Source organism: Mixophyes fleayi, chromosome 4 (assembly GCF_038048845.1).
Source record: "Mixophyes fleayi isolate aMixFle1 chromosome 4, aMixFle1.hap1, whole genome shotgun sequence".
Lineage (NCBI taxonomy): Eukaryota > Metazoa > Chordata > Amphibia > Anura > Limnodynastidae > Mixophyes > Mixophyes fleayi.
The window spans coordinates 229,136,949-229,155,500 of NC_134405.1; positions in this window are offsets into that span (position 1 = coordinate 229,136,949).

Below are 18,552 nucleotides of genomic sequence, written 5' to 3' on the forward strand. Positions count from 1 at the left end.
GGTTTAAATCTTCTAGTTATTAAGTTATCAATGAATTGTATGTAACTGTCAACCTTTTAAAAATAATTAGCAGCTTAGCAACTCTTCCAATACATTCATGAGATGGCAGCCCAGTGTCATTTTTGTTTTTATATTAAATGCCATCCAAATCCATCCAGTGGAAAACCCAGAACAGGCTCCCCAGGTGAAAGTTCTGCCCAGCGTACACCAACGGTAGGGCCGACCGGGACCTAAACCCCTTAGTATGTCTCCTGGGATCCAATGTTACCTGTCAGTGAAGTCTTCGTCCAAATCCATCCAGTGGAAGGCTCAGAACAGGCTCCCCAGATCAAACTTTAGTACAACATACTTCAATGGGAGGCCTGATTGGGACTCTAACACCCCTCAAACCTGGCCAGGATTCAACTTGACCGTCTTGCATTGAATGCATCACAATTAGTGCAGGGATGTCCGAATACAGGCTCAGAACAGGCTCCCTGGGTCAAAGTTCTGCGTACACTAAAGCAAGGGCCGACCGAAACCCTAACCCCCCTAAAACTTGGCCATGATCCAACTTGACGACCTTGCGCTGCTTTTTTTCCCCAATTGGTGCAGGGGTGATGAAATGCAGACTCCGAACAGGCTCCCTGTGTCAAAGTTCTGCACACCTTGCGTTGGTTTCATCACAATCGATGCAGGGGTGTCCGAATGCATAACAGGACAAACAGACTAATGATTTTTATCTATAAGATAAAGGTAGGTTTGTAGATTTCCAGTTGTTTTGCCTAAGTGATTCTGAACTCACAGAGGTACTGGGTACCCTCAAGCAGCATGTAAGGCAGCTTTGGGTAGACCAGCTACCCGAAGTGGACAAAAAAAACTATACACAAGCTTGGTATCCTCACAATATATTTCTTTGTACACTAGTTGTTCCTTTTCAGTGTGTTCAATACATGTCAATGCACTTCAAAAATGCACTGTGTATATACCTTCTAGGGGTTCATGTAAGCAATTTATCCAGTTTAAAGCTAAATTTTCCCATTGATTTATAAAGAGAGATTAAAGGAGTTGCAACAGCACAGGTAATAATTTTTTCACACACCAGAAGAGATTCAATTAATTTCTACTGATGTGTAAAAGCTGGGAGTCTCCGGGACTCCCCTCCACTGCCAGCCAGTTACATTGTGGCTACTGTGATATGCTGTTCATGATTGACTGCACAGCTAAGGGGCATCTCAGTCAATTGAGTTCTTTCTCATTCTGTACCAGGGCTTCAAGTGGAACAGTTTGCAGAACCTTAATGCTTTATTTTTCTTTCTAATGGATTGCAAGAAAAAGATCTCTCTTGGACTGCCTTTGGATTAAAATAAGATCTGGGGGTAAATGTATCAATGTCCGGATTCTTCAACTCCTGCGAGATCAGCGTCTTCAGCGCTTAAATTTAAAGCAGCGCTGCCTTGTAAAGGGAAGTTTCCCTTTACAAGGCAGCGCCGCTTTAAATTTAAGCGCTGAAGACGCTGATCTCGCCGGAGTTGAAGAATCTGGACATTGATACATTTACCCCCTGGTTTGGATTTTCCTTTTGGATTACATATAAAACACACTTGCATTTGGATTGTGATCACAATTTAAAGACATTTACAATTTCATTAAAAGATGCAAGAATTTCCATTGGTTTATGGCAATATATAAACACTGGTTAACAATGGTTTTGTTAAATGGATAATTTTGACTGATTTCAATGTATTTTCTGGTGCCGATTCCAAAAATGAGGTCAGAAATTATCCTAAGGGCTTCCTTTTTTCTTTAAACTAACATATTTGTTTTTTAAAATTATACATTTTGTTCAATACAACCTGTTTTTTAATAAAAAAAATAAATTTGTCCCATAATGACCAAATAATCATGTTAAATGCATTAGCCATTCCATATGAATCATTTATTTATGTATAAGCAGAAAATAAAGTAAATAAATCTCCTATGCTGAAACTGTATGAGTCACTCCTCCATTTTCAGTTTCAGTTTATAAGTATACAGTGTGCATACTTCCACAAAATGCCTTGTATTTGTGTAAATCATCCAAACTATTTTTGTTACATGTGTGGTGAATTAACTTTCAAGTCGCAAAGAAGAAACATTGCTCCTTCGGTAAGCAAATCGTATGAGCTCTACTTTGGGTGTACAATTGAAGATCAGGACAAATCTTGGGCCCCTCATGTCTGTTATGCTTCGTGTGTATCTCTGCTTAATAGTAGGCTGAATGGTAAATCTCATCACATGCCATTTGCAGTTCCAATGGTATGGAGACTGTTATGATTCCTAGTAAACTCAGCAAGCAGCCACGGAAGTATAATACAAATGTCTTTATTCCAGCAAAATATATAAGCAAGGATTCAGTTCCAGAAACATGCAGGTTTTCATAAACAGGTATAATGAACACGTATGGCAGGAAGGTACAAGAAATAACTGGTTCCACAGAATACTAATATAGTTTGAATGCAGGGATAATAAGGGTGAGTTACCCAATTCCAGGATGCAAAAGTTTAGTCCAGGAAGCAAACAGAGTCCAGGCAAAGTAAATGTCACAAGCAAACTTGCATAGTCCGGTAATCAGGCCAAGGTCTAAGGTAACGAGAGGTCCAGCAGTATCCAGTATCCAGGCAAGGTTCGGGGCCACGAATAGACAAGCATAAATGGTAAACAGGCCAAGGTCACAACGGGAGATCAAATATCAGCAGAATCAAACAGGAACAGGGGGAACACAAGCAGCAGCCAGGTATACAAGGATGAACTGCTCAGAGAACAGCTTGAGGCAGGTACTTAAAGCAGTGCAACAGGTGCAGTTCTAATCAGGCATAATGCAAGGTGATTAGCTCCTTCAGGCATGTAGAAAAGTTCAGGAACAAAACAGCAGCATCTCTGGTGGTATAAGGTACTGCTGCTAGATACAAATAACAGGCAGAGTTGTAACAGAGACAAGCAAAGGACCATTAGACAGATTGTTCTTTTTGTATCACAAGTAAGTTTAAGAATTCAGTTAAATATCCTGATATTTCTTCAGCCATCAGGCCTGTTCATCACAGTTCAGAGCTACCAATTCCAGTGCCACCAGAAGAATGGAGCTTAGATTCTGGAGATGCTGGTGATGCAGATTTTCCTAGAATAAGTGAAGCAAAAATCAAAGAGGGGATATTTTTTGGACCACAAATAAAAAAGCTCATGAAGGATGAAGATTTTGAGAGAAGCTTGAACGAGTCTGAGGCAGCTGCATTCAGGATAATTAAAAAGAAATAGTTAAAAACTTCCTGGGAAACAAGAAGACTGAGAACTAGTTAGTAAACTTCTTAAAAACTGCAGAGCCCTGGGATGCAATATGTCTTTGAAAATACATTTTTTGGATTTTTCCCAGAAAATCTTGGAGATGTAAGTGATGAACACAGTGTATGCTTCCACCAGGATACATCAATGATAGAAACTCTCTACCAAGGAAAATGGAATCCAAATAAGCTTGCTGATTATTGCTGGACACTAAAAATGTTTAAGCTAAATACAGCAGAAAAAACACTAAGGGCTAGATTTACTAAGCTGCGGGTTTGAAAAAGTGGGGATGTTGCCTATAGCAACCAATCAGATTCTAGCTTTCATTTATTTAGTGCTTACTACAAAATGACAGCTATAATCGGATTGGTTGCTATAGGCAACATCCCCACTTTTGCAAACCCGCTGCTTAGTAAATCTAGCCCTAAAGGTTAATTTTATTTGAGTTAACTGCATATGTATTATATTGTGAATATTAAAGGAAAAGTAAATTATTTTTAAAAGCATACCCTCCACGTAAATTTGGCAAACATATTTGAAATCAGCGCAGAAAATACTATAGAAACACACTATCAGATCAATTTAATATTCAAAGGGGGGAATTCAATTGGCCACGTTACTCTCGAAAGTAATGCGGCCTGCACCCCATTACTGTTCGTATGGTAATTTTAACCTGGATTTCTGCTCTACTGTACTAACGTTAGTAATGCGCACTATTGCCATAGTAATGGTAATAGTGCACAAGCCACATTACTTTCGAGAGTAATATGGCCAATTGAATTCCCACGAAAAAGTTAAATTTTGTAAACCAGTGTAAATTGAGGCTCATGGCAATTTGGGTGTGGTTTATTTAAACCTTTTTAACCATTTTTTATTCCGTATTTGCAAATTGGACAGGGGTCTGAAGGACCCATTAACACTATACTGGGAATACTGCAGTGGCAAGGGCACATGGTAATGTTCCTTACATTGTTCCCATTGCAAAATATATATATAGAAGTTAAACCGTGCATGATACTCATGCATTCTAGTCAAATCAAGCTACTTAAGGTGTTAAAAAGGTTCTTATCATGCATTTGGGCCTAGCCCAGGCCTCCTCAGGGGAAAAGCATTACTTCCCGATGCAAGCGCCCTTTTTTAACGTGGTTTTGTCCACATGTCACCACCTCATCATTTTTCTCCATCACCTCATCTTTCATCTTCATCACCACATCCTTCATCAAGCTACTTAAGGTGTTAAAAACTCCCCACTGTCACCCCCGGCAACCACCAACCACTCCCAACTGTCACTTCTCCTTCAAGAAATATATAGGTCAGTGTATAACTCTGCCCAGCAGGTGGCGCTGCAGCTTGTTGTTTTTTTTTCACACACGCCACTAGGCATTTATATATATATATATATATATATATATATATATATATATATATATATATATATATATATATTGTATTATGGAATAAGACAGTTAAATGGACTTCAGATGGGTGAATTTTTGGAGCTCTTCCTTATTTAGTTGGTAGCTGTAAATCCCCTTCCCATCATCGATGGTGTCACCTATGCTTTCGTTGATATGCCTTTTACATCAACAGGCATAATTTGTACGGAAAAAAGCAATTCTAGGTTCAAGTCTACCAATGTTTTACGAACACCAAAAACTTTAAATTTGGCACACAAAATGAAGACATCCCCATTAACTCATTGCACTCATGATATATAGATATGAATGAGGTTCAAAAGACCAGTATCTTAGGAGAAAAAAATAAATGTTGTAATTCATTTAAGGGGGTGGTCCAAATATGATAGTAGCAAGGCAGGACATTCAAGTGTTGATTTTTACTTTTCTACCAAGTACATTCTGGTCCTGCAATCCTAATAGGTACATCTGTGCAATAATAAATGCCTTGCATGTCTGCAGATTTGCAGTTAGCAAATGACCATTAATATTTTTGATGGAACTTCTATTTCAGCTTTGAACCATTACGCTAGTTGTGCATTTTATATGTCTGATATATAAAATGTATTGCTATAGTTCAGAGCTCATAAACTCAGATAAATTACATAATTTTTTTGTGTCTGTTATGAAATGTTTGCAGAGAATTATTAATTATTATGTATTTTTTGCTTCTTCACAGAAATGTCATTTTTGCATAGACACGACAGAAGGTGCTAAATAATTAATATGCTGGTAGTGGGGTTCTGTGGCATTATGATAACAGTGTTCATAGCCTGAAGAAATTAGATAGAACTTACTCTCTCACTATTAAATTAGGTGATAAGACTTTTGAGGATGAATATAGTAACAGTTATCATCATTGTAGCAAACATTCCGAACTGCTTTCTGCCTATGTTATATAAACGTGCTGTCAGCTGTTTATTTCCATTTTATACAGTTCAATATTATTAATATACACATAACATAAATGCCCTTAGATCAATTACTAAACCAATAGGTTAGAATATAAATGTAAACTATTGTCCAATGCTTTATACAATTGCCCGATACTCATAATAATTAACAACATTTTCACAGTGTAATAATTGTGCCCACAGATAACCTTTAATGAGTGAGTTCAATATGTGTTAATAATAAAATACAGATGTGAAGAATTTAATTCAATACACATGAGGTAAGATATACAAGCTGAGACCACTAAAGGGCATTTTTCCTCTTCACAGTTCGATGGTCCAATTTAATGTGATAGAAGTATTTAAGGGGTAGTGGGTGGAGGTGAAAAGTTGCACAGGAAAAGACATCCTTTGCTTGCTAAACTGTTAAAAACAGTGTAAGAACATGCAGTAGGAATATGATGCATCTATTTCTTTGTTACTTCGAAAAGCGTCACAGGACTAATGCTGCCTAAGGTTAACCTGTCCTCTGTTCAGCCTGGGGCTGTCATAAGTTCCCAAAATGATACCATTCTACAAAACGTTTAAATTCATACATTTTGGACATAAAAAACAGTCAGTATTTAACTTATGTGCAAAACAGAAAACTAATTTGCACCCCTTGCATTGTAACATGGTTTTGTCCAGGAGACTTAAATAAGAAACTTCTTAATTTAAGATCCTTAATGAATCAGGCCCTTTGTGTTTTGATTAAAACACTACTTGATTCATTACTAGCCTGGGGTTTCTTCCAGCAGTTATAACCAGGAGGGGAAACCAAGTGCAACTATACATAGTGAGGACTACCTAAGTAGTACCCAACACTTTCTATACTGCAACTACTGTAAGTATATATATATATCAACAACGTTAAATCTTGTTAAGAATGTACTTGACTTATTGGCAGACTATTTTTTCGTACCCAAATTCCTTTAGTGAACAAAACTTGCAGAATTTCATTGGAAAGGTAATAATTTTGAAAATGTTGCTCATATCTACTTACAACACTACTCTGTGCTGTTGGGGAATGCTGCTCCTCCTCCCCTACTGTCAGTCTGCTTGCCTCCATTCCCTTCCTCCCTTCATGGTACTGCCCCTGTCACATGCAGCCCTGTCCTCACTAACAATCACATAAGTGGACAGGCCTCCCACAATATCAGCTCACTCATCTCCTGTTGGTGTGAGCATTCTTATGATCTAATTGGCTACAGGTTTGTCCTATCCTTGCCCATTTCAAAACAAAAGACATCATGGATGTGAAAGAGGTGAAGATTGAATAAAATAAAGCGCTCAGACTCTAGTCAAACATACCTTGATTAGAAAAATAAAGGATGGATTGTTGGTTTTATCAGAGCCGTAACTTAGAATTCTAGTGCCCTGGGCGAGAAAGACAAATGCCGCCCCCCTAGTCCTCAATTTTAACCAAATTAACCTAAAATATTCCTAAATTGCACCCCCCTTCAGCGTTGCGCCCTGGGCGGTCGCCCCTATCGCACAGCCCTAGTTACGGCCCTGGGTTTTATGGTGTCACATGCAGACCGGACCTATTTACATGATTATGAACTGTAATTAGCCAATTTAGCTATTGTAATACTTAGTAATATCAGAGGCCCTAGATCATTAACCCCACCAACAGCTAGGTCCTGTCCCAATATGGCTCCTGGTTCCAAGCAAATGTAACCACAAGACTTGGTTGGTTTGAATGAAGGAGAGGGCTTGCTGCACTCAAACCATCCACACGGACATACGCCACCTCCCACATTACACCACTCCAATTTAGCGTTAACCCTTCAACTAGCACAGACTTCATGACAGTGCTGTGCCCAGACTGTTACTTCCCATGCTTTGGCTGTCGTCAGGTCCATATGCATCAGTTTGCACAGGAATCTGCCAGCTTTTTTAGATCACCACAAAAAAAAATCTATATATAAAAAAATATGTGTGTGTATATATATATGTATATATATATATATATATATATATATATATATATATATATACATCATACACACATTTATACACATTATGGCAAGTAATAATTGAGACACCAATTATACCATCTACTCTCCTAAGCACTACACAGACACACCTCATTATAGATTATTACATCTCACATATTCTTATTTTTCTTTTACTTTTTTAACTTTTGAAATTTTGAAAGAGTGGTCCACCAGTCCAGTTTCTGGCTTTTGAGGTGTAGAAAGAGCCCTAGCTATCTTCTGCCTGTGACGGTATTTGCTTATATCAATATCCAAATATCAATACTGAGCAGTTCTGGGAGCTGACATTACCCTTGTGCTTTTACTGGTCTCTCTTTCTTGGCATTTAGTAAACTCCTTCATTGAGTACAAAGCTGACGTACAATTTCACACAAGTAAAGTTTTGCATGGGAACGGGCTGTTTAGCAGAGGTGTGAAGCTCCATCAACATAATCACTTATTTTCTACTTTTGGTTTGCCATTCCATGGAACGTTATGTATTTGTCAGTTCTGCATGTAGCAAAATTTATATTCTATAAATAGATATGGGGCATCAAACAAAATTGAAATAAATCAATGGGGTCTAAATGTGATAATAGGCAGCACTTTCAGTTGACATTTCAGTTTTCCAACCAGGTCATTTGAAACATTTCTGCAGATGTATGATTCATTTTCTTTTTATGTACTGTGCTTCAAAGTGCTTGCAACTGTGCATTAGCTGCTCCTTTGGCCCTTATTTATGTATTACATAACTTATGAAGTAAGGGAACAGTGATGATGTTCTAGTGCAGTTTTTGCTAACCTGTGACACTCCAGGTGTTGGGAAATTACAAGTCCCAGCATGCTTTGTCAATATATAGCAGCTTATTGCTGGAAGGGTATGCTGGGACTTGTAGTTTCACAACACCTGGAGTGCCACAGGTTAGCCAACACTGTTCTAGTGTAACCAATGTATCTTTTTAGTTGTATGTACATTTAAGTACATTGGTTTATTTACATATATAAATGTTCTTCGACTAAGGCTAGGTACACACTGGAGATTTTTCAGCCAATCATCGGGCCAATCAGCCAATATACTACCGTCAGATATCATGTTAGTGTGTATACTTACTCGATGAACTTCAGTCGTCCCAAAGTACCAATTGTCGTTTCATTTGGTTGGCCAGCATGTTTGATAATCTTGTTCCAATCATCTTCTGATCATGCAGTGTATATGCACTCATGTTCACGATCTCCAGAGACTTTACAGAGTCATGGGGGTAAAAGTATCAAGCTGCGATTTTACATTTCCAATGATTTTCGCAGACAAATTTAAACTTGCTAATGTATTAAATGGCAGTTTGATTTAAAATCGCCAGAGAAGTGTTTCTTTCAAAATCGCCATTCTCAAAATCGCTGCGAATCGCAGTCCTGGCGTTTTGTCACTCTAGCATTACAAATTGTCAAATATATCAAGCTGCAATTTTGCAAACTCGCCCGAGTTTTATTTAAAAATCACCAGATACAACACGCTGCTTTCTATAGGCGAGATTAGCAAACACATCACTGTTATACTGCAGGGGAATGTTAATATAATAAGAGGCACAATGGAAGTTTAAAAAAAACATATTTTTTGTTGTAGAGGGGCACAAATGATCAGGAATTTTCTTACGGGGTGCAATTTATTTTAAGAATAAATTAGTGGCTCAAATTAAATTATAGATTATATGTAAGGGTTTTTTTTATTTTTTTTATTTTATTACAGTGACTTACTCAGTGTCGGACTGGGGCATGAAGGGCCCACTGGAGGACTGCAATGCTAGGGGCCCACCAGAGGGGGTGTGGCCAGCCATCATAGAGGCGAGACCAGACACTAGAGGTGGAGTGGTCAGCCCATGAGGGACAGCTAGCACCATAGTGTAGTATATAAATATTGCAGTGTGTATATATAAAGAGTACACAGTCTTGACCTGTCCCTTAGATTGGGCAGAACAGTCACCAAAAATCGAGGTTGTCCCACTAGACCGGGCTTGGCTAACCTGTGGCACTCCAGGTGTTGTGAAACTACAAGCCCCAGCATGCTTTGCCAATATATAGCAGCTTATTTCTGGAAGGGTATGCTGGGACTTGTAGTTTCACAACACCTGGGGGTAAATGTATCAAGCTGAGAGTTTTCCAGTGGGTTTGAAAAGTGGAGATGTTGCCTATAGCAACCAATCACATTCTAGCTGTCATTTTGTAGAATGTACTAAATAAATGATAGCTAGAATTTGATTTTTTTCAAACCCAATGGAAAACTCTCAGCTTGATGCATTTACCCCCTGGAGTACCAGAGGTTAGCCAAGCCTGCACTAGACTCAGAACATTTGACAGACTCTCCTACCTGTTCTCGTCACTTTTACCACCTGTGGCTGCTGGTTTCTTTAGTTGCGGCTTGTCTGGATCCTGAAATGTTGGGGGCCCAACTTGGAAAAAATAATGGGTACATTTAGAAAATTCCAACCAGCCCCGACGTTAAATCAATAGGACCCACAATTAATACTTCCTCCAGCCCCAACATTAAAGCAGTAGTATTCCCATTTAATAAACCTATTTCCCTCCCTCTAGACAGCCCCTGCAATAAATTAATTGCATATACGTATAATAAATATACCTATTTCCGGCAACCGTCACTGCCATTAAATAATTCATATTCACATTTAATAAACAGACCTCATGCTCCTCAAACTCAGCCCCACATTCAATTAATAGTCCCCAAACCACCCCATCTTAAATTAATAGTCCCCACTATAAAATTAAATTGCCCCACCTTCACCCTACAAACAAAATAGTACCCATTATTTAGACATCACCTACCACACACACATTACATTACTTAATCACCATGCTGTGCCTCCTTATGATCACACTGCGCCCTCCATGCTGCTTTTGCTCTCCCCTCCTCCTGGCCCCCCTTCATCACCCTGTGCCATGCTGCTTTTGCTCCCCCCTCACACTCTGCCATGCTGCTTTGGCCCCCCTTCATACTCTGCCATGATGCTTTGGTCCCCCTACACACTCTGCCATGCTGCCTTGGCCCCCCTTCACACTCTGCCATGCTGCTTTGGCCTCATTTCACACTATACCATACTGCTTTGGCCCCCATTCACACTCTGCCATGCTGCTTTGGCCTCCCTTTAACTCTGCCATGCTGCTTTGGCCTTCCTTTAACTCTGCCATGCTGCTTTGGCCCACCTTCACACTCTGCCATGCTGTCTTTGCCCCTTTTCACTCTTTGCCATGCTGTCTGTGCTCCCCCTTCACTCTCTGTCATGCTGTCGGTGCTCCCCCTTTACTCTCTGCCATGCTGTCTGTGCTTCCCCTTCACTCTGCCATGCTGTCCGTGCTGCGGTCACGTGAGTATTCTTTTTTTTTTTTTTTAAGTTTTCCGCTCCCCCACCAAAGAAGAGGGGAGCGATCAGGGTTGGGGCCTACCGGGGGATAGCCCAGTCCCCCGGTAGGCCAGTCCGACCCTGGGCTTAGTATTTCAAAACCAATTGGCCAATATTTATATTTGTATGATCGAGCAACGCTTATACACTTATAACAATATTTCCAGAAGGGGCCATCATTTAAACTACATTCTTGATGCACTATAAGACGCTGCATTTTATAGGTGTGATTAGCAAACACATCAGCCATTTGTCTTTGCAGGCTGACTTTAAAAAAGGACCCAAATGCCCATTATTCTGAAGGTGCTTGAAAATGGTAGGAAAAGTCTTGTTGGGTGTTTTAGAGCAACATCTGATTTTGGAGTCAGCACAAACAGGGAACAAGGAACATCCACAACACTTGGCTCTTGTTAGGCTGCGCTGGGTTCTTTTTTTTTTTGGTGTTTGGTGTTTTTATGTGTGTAGCTACATGTATTTTTGCTTAATTGTAAGCGATTCTGGATGTGGGTGTCAAACCTGGTTTATGACACCTCTGACATAAAGCGGTGATAGGACTTACCTTTGGCCTTTAGAGGTCCACGTTGATGTGCCTTGATACATCTGGCGGTGTGCTTTTCTCTTTCCCAGCCCAGGTAAGGTGTTCTGGTGCTGTGTGCTGCATAATTTGGCCCTAAACCAAAGTATACCCCTTGCACCAGCAATATACAGTAAACAACCAGTTACGTTCTTTCCAGCAGCTGATGTTCATAATACAGAGGGGGACAGGCATTTCATAGAAAGGAACATCCATACTTATTTTTCAGGTGAGAATGTTTTTTAAATGTGTAATTGTTGAGTAATTTACCAGTAACCTTGTTTTTAATTATTACCTATTCTTGTATAACCAACATAATTATGAACATCATACGCAAAAACCATTAACCTTATTTTATGAATATATGTATGTTTGTTAAGAACAATATAATAAGTGTACCCAGATTACCCAAGTAAACAACACAAGTGTGCATAAAGAAAAAAAATACTAACTAAATGTAAATAAACAGAAATAACACAGTCTGTGTTGCTAAATGAAAAAAAGACACTTTGCCATAAATACAAAACAAATATATATTTTTTTTCATTGCTGCGGGCTCTTGAAACTTGGCCCGGCTGGTGGATGGCCATCTTCCACCCCTGATTCTTCCAATGCTTTGCACAGGAGTAGCGGGTAATGACGGGCTTGTGGTAGTGGTCTGGCACCTGAAGTTGTGAGCACTGGTAGATGTGCAATTATTTGGCCACAGATTGTATTTAAATCAGAGGACAGCTCACAGACTGCCCCAGTCAGATTACTGATGCTAGTGTTCAATTGCACCAAGGAAGTGTCTATGCGCTCCATTGTGGTACATAACCTCATTTGCTGGTCCTGTATATTTCACAAATACCTTAATCTTCTGGTAAGTTGTTTTTGGATCCCCCTAAGTGAGCCCTGGTGGAATTGGGCTAAATTTGCCTGTACCTCGCTAAACTGGCAGATGAATTGTGCCAAATTATGGACAATTTGCTGTTCTCCTTGGTTCGGTGAGGGATTTTCTGGAGAGGCTGGTGGTGCAGACTCAGCATGCTGCGGCACTTCAGTGACATCTGGCACACTTCCCAGGGTGATGTACATGTCACCTTGGATGTCTGGTGCATCCATATCCTCAATGTCTCCAATTGTGCCACTGGATTCTTGTGCTTGTGATGTTCCTTAATTATTATTAACCATTATCTGTACAAAAGCAGTTACAGGTACTTTTTATTGCAGGCAAATGATTCATAGCAGTTTTATCTCCCCACCACAACATAGATGGATTTACCTTTTAAGGAGTCATCCTCCTCTTGGGTAGCCACTGCTTGTGCTGGGGGTGTCTGTGTTTTGGCGGAGGCTGTGTGTACAAGAAATGTGACATTTTTGATATTTTATTTTTCATGTGCAAAAAAACATTCCCCGCCCAAAAAATACAAATGCTCAGACTTCTGTTTTCAATGTGCTGAAATATCTAACATTTACATGCTAGTTTAAATCACTGCAAATGAGATATATAAACAGAAATGTAAGAGTAGATACATATAGATGGAGATATAGATGGACAGGCTGAGAACTAGAGCTGACGTTAAATTATAAGCATTCACATTTAATAATCAGGGCCCCTTTCCACCAACCAGCTCTAACATTAACTTAATAGCATTCACCTCTAATAAATAGACCTCCTTCATTTATTACATCATCCCAATGGGTGACACAACAAACGACATCACAATGTCAGACTGATGACCTCACAATGCATGTTTTTAATTTTTAGAGAAATTATCCTTTTTCTACAAAAACCTCATTTTTAGAAATCTCTCTCCTCACGTCATATCCGCCAAATGATAACTAGTTTTGCGTAACGATTGAGAATAGACAGTTTAATAATATGGGAAGGAAAATATATTATTTTACTCATTTTAGTTTGAAGATATACTTAAACAAAAATGGTTGGAAAGTGTTTAGCCCCGGAGAAATAAGAAATTACTTTTTTCTCAGAGGAAAGTCTTCTTATATAATATACATCATAAGTACCAGAAAATAACACACTTATGGAATCTATACTTAGAAATCGTCACAATGTTTACACAATTTTGTTCTGTAATATTTACCCACTAGAAATGCTTAGATGTCTCTGTGAATGTTCCCTGTGGTTCTGTAACAACATTTGACTGATTACCTGTAATTGGACTGTTAAGCTGTTAAATGGAGAAAAAAAAGATTTTTAACTTGCACAATTCTGAACTGAAAGAAATTTAAATCTATTATCATGTTTTGTAAACAGCACAATCTACAGAGAATAATAATAACATCTTATTTTTATGAAACAGTAGATTCCAGGGTGTTACAAAATGGCAATATACAAATCACACTAAATGTAATGTGTTGACTACAAGCACTGGGAGTCACAAAGCAAAAAATAAGGATGGTGCAGGCAATTTATTTGCAACATCATGTGACTGCCTTTGCCTGTTTTCTACATAGCTGTGCAGCACATTCATTTGCATTACAGTATGACATCCCAGGTTTGCTCCTAAATTTCTCTGCATGCAAGACATTAAACTGGGAAACTGCAAACCATTCCCTAGGACAGTGGTTCCCAAACTGTGCGCCTAGGCTCCCTGGGGTGCCTTGGAGATCTCACAGGGTTGCCTCGGCCAGGGCCAGTGGTAAGCAAGGCGGGGGGCTACTTGGTAATTATTTTGGCATAGGGGTGCCTTGAAAAATTTTTGCAGACCCTAAGGGTGCTTTGAACTGAAAAAGTTTGGAATCCACTGCCCTAGGAGGTTTGGCATTGACCTACACTAGCTGGTTTTAATACGCTTTGCTAGTGTTCCTCAAATAAACTGGAAACTCATCTGTTAAAATCTTGTTGCTAAAGCAGACACACAAATTTCAATTTTTCTAATATCTATAATGCACACACCACTCAGATCTTCCCATCAAGCGCCTTCACAAAACAGCCATCTTGTGGCAGAATCCATGTGTGTCAACATATCAAACTGGTGCAAAGGGTGAAAAGCTTACACAAATAGCTTTGTGGGATTTTTATATCAGGCATCAGCTTGTAAATATCCTAAAAAATATACCTAGATTTATGAAGTGGTATCAGAATAACATTATCAGAGCCAGGGGAGTAGCGTGGGTGAAGCAAGTGGAGCATATGCTCCAGGTGTTAGATGCGGTGTGGAGGGGGGGGGGGGGGAAGGGGGCGATTAGGGGTGAACGTCAGCCCTTAGAATGTAACTCATTCCAGAGAGAGGAACCAGTGAGTAAAGTACTCAAGAGAGAGGAGTGAGGGGGGGCAAACAGGGAGGGAACGCAGTTAACTTGCTCTAGGTGGCATGGCTCCTTTCCACACCCCTGATCAGACATCATATCTTCATTTTTAAACAATGTTTAACTGTGTTGTATTTTATGTATTTATATGCATTCACAGCATGGTGAACATAGGTACAAAAAGTGACCATAGGAATTGATGGCCTACTCTCCGATCATCACATTAGAATACACAACAAACCAGAAATCATGAATGCTCTGCTTGTATTAGTCACCACTGCTCTAGTCATGTGCTAAGTCTCCCATTTTATAGATAAACAAGAGTCTCATACAAAGATTTCACATTAGATCAGAGTGTTAGGAAGGAAAGTTTAATGGTATGCTGGCTGCAGACTTTCCATTAAATTCAGCATATTCACTGACCTGAGCTATCATTTATAAGGAAACTGGAATAGAGAGGTTCATTATGCATCACAGTTCATTATAATTGCAGTTCTCCAGGAAATTATCTTTACTAGATTAAACTAACAGCTGTTTTATTCATGGTGTGACCTTTACACAAGGGTATCCACAATTTAGTCATGACTGCAAAAATGGATGTGTGTTCTTTTTTTTCATTCATGTAAAATTATTAATTCCAACAAACTACAAGACAGCATGGTCTGATGATTAAAAATAAGTATTTATTATGATCAGGTACTTGTTTTCTAAACCTTTATTTTGCTCTTCTTCTTCTTCTTCTTCTTCTTCTTATTATTATTATTATTATTATTATTATTATTATATATGTTTATTTGCAGGGCTCAATTCACTACAATACTGCACAGTAGGGAAAACAGAATTTTCATAAAACATTACCCAAGGACAGACACAGAGAAGGGAAGGTTCTGCACATAAGAGCTCTCTTCTCTGCATCTAATCAGAGACACAACTACAGATATAATCAATGAAAGATATACCTGCTCTGCAATTAGTTGTTAGCCAAGTATCAAAAACATGACTTATTATAAAATCAGTCCGTGAGAACATTATAAAAAAATAAAAGGAAAATCACATACAAGTTAAGAATCCTTGTGGAATAGCAGAGAAAGTTAGAATAACATCCATGACCAATGAATGTGTTTTCTAATACTATTTTTGTTGGATTATATACATATATGCATATGCTAATTATTTCAGAACCCTTGTTGTGGTAAGTCCATAGCTGTGAAGGCACTGTGATTAGCAAACAGGTGTCCCTGAACATACAGGTTTTGTAATAGGGAAGCAGATGTAGCTGATGTAACCATGTAGAGTTAAAATGAATTACATAATTGGGTGCCGGGCCATCTAATTTGGATGAAATAAAAAAATTATTAATTTATTTACAGTCACTAATATACTTCTTCCATCTCAGATTGAACACAACTTATCCACACGACAGACCCATAATTGCTGGTATATGAGCAGCCACAGTTATTCTCTATCATCTACAATTGCATTGTTACACAAAGTAAATAAAATCTTAATTATAATGGCCACTGCAGATGTTAGTTTATGATATAGCATATCTCGATACTATATAAAATACCAAATTCTTTCTGGAAAAAACACTTATGGAAAAAAAACTCATAAACCTTCTTTAGCAAGCACGGAATTGATTTTAACAAATAACTGCTTTTATTTCAATGGACAATTCTATGTTCAAAACATTAGCACAGCAATGGACACAGAGTTCATGGCGTCTTGGGAAGATTTCAATATATGGGAAGGCCATCCCTTTGGCCTTCACATAATCCTTGACTCACACGCAAAACAGGTCAGAAGCATCCTGCCTTGACCATATACTTGGTCTTAACATTCCCGGCTATCTGCAGCATTACGAACATTCCAGAGAATTCCTCTGAGAACTCTGATATGTCAAGCCCAGTAAGGTAGAACTGAGGATACTATCACACAGAGTTGGCACTGGCTGTACCAAAGTGCAGAGTCTAACAAACCCCCTCTGTCTACACCAAGAATCACAGCAAGGCAGTATGGGCTTTGCTGCCGAGAGTTCACAGTACACAGATCTCAGAACGGCCCTCTGACGTGATAAGGGAATTAGCAGTTGAAATTGCAAAAGTAGCTATCAATCTGGGTCTGGTACACAACAGGCAAAGCAGTAGGGGGGAGACCAATATCAAAGTCAGCAATCCGGGTCTGATACACAAACAGGCAAAGCGATACAGAAGGAACACCAAAAGCAGTAGTCAGAACACAAGCCAGGAACATGCACAGGGAGTCAGTCAGATAATAGGAATATGATAGACGCACACAAAGTCAGACACTGGGGAAGAAATCCTGTTGCTCTGACACTGGTCCGGTGTTTAGAGCCAGTTTAAGTAGAAGCAGATTCAAATTCCCCGCCAAGCAGTCACATGATCGTGACGCCACCCGGAAGCCGCTCGGCCAGAGAAAGCAGAGAAGCAGGTGACAATGCAGAACCCAGAGCGGGGAGCAGGTAAATGAATCCTTACAAGATACAGCTGAGTATTACATTTTCTCTTGAAAAAGTCCCTGTTAGGGATGAAATATGTTGGTAAAATCTTCCACTTCCCAAGTGCCAAGGCATGGTACAGCACTTAAGAACTAAGGAAACCTTTTTCTTGTTAACACTTTGACTGTGAGCAAGAATCATAACATTGTAAACAGTGGGACAGTCACCACTGACATGGGGAAAAGCTAAGGCACTCACTGTATGCCCAGCAGCACCACAGCTGTATGTTATTCTTTGAGATGAACAAAACAAGTTTGCCTAAGTAAGCGTTTAATGTATAATTAATCTGAATTCAAAAATCATAGTACTACATTCTTACCTGCTACTACAACCCTTTTCGATACTACATGTAAGAGCATAGGTCAAATACCTATTCTTCTTTACCAACATTACTTCACCATTTGTGCTATCTCTTAACTGTTTTGGCAGAGGAGTAATTCAGACCAGAGAAATGGCATCTATCATCTTTACCTAAGAAACCGGGATAAACATTGAAAAGAAAGTATGTAACAAAAAGGTCAGTCCATAACAAAGAGGTTGTCTAACAGGATATATAGATAAATATACCATATGGTACTTGAACCTGTGAGTTTGGTGTTTGTTACATGATTAACTATATAAGAGACACATAGGGCCTGAGTCATTAAGTAGAGCAAAGCAAAAAGATGGAGTAAATTTGCACCTTGGCAAAACCATGTTGCATTGAAGGGAGAGGTAAATTTAAATTGTGGGAAGAGATTTATAGTTGCTGGTATGGCATGTCCTGTATCAACTTTAAATTTCAGTGTAAAAATAAAGCTATCAGGTATTTGTGTGCTACGTGAAAAAGCAGACAGTATTTAACTTATGTGCAAAATAATAAACTAATTTGCACCCCTTGCATTGTAACTAGAGATGGTCACTGACCCCCGTGTTTTGGTTTTGGATTCGGTTTTGGATCTGGATTACCGTCGTGTTTTGGTTTTGGTTTTGGTTTTGCAAAACCGCCATTGCGTGTTTTGGTTTTGGTTTTGGTTTTGTTTGGTTTTGTTTTGCTATTTTTTGGGAAAATCCATGTTTTTGGGCCTAAATTAACCCAATTTAGTGCTCCAACTGTTTTAGAGACAAGTAATCTAATTGTTGAGGTAATAAAT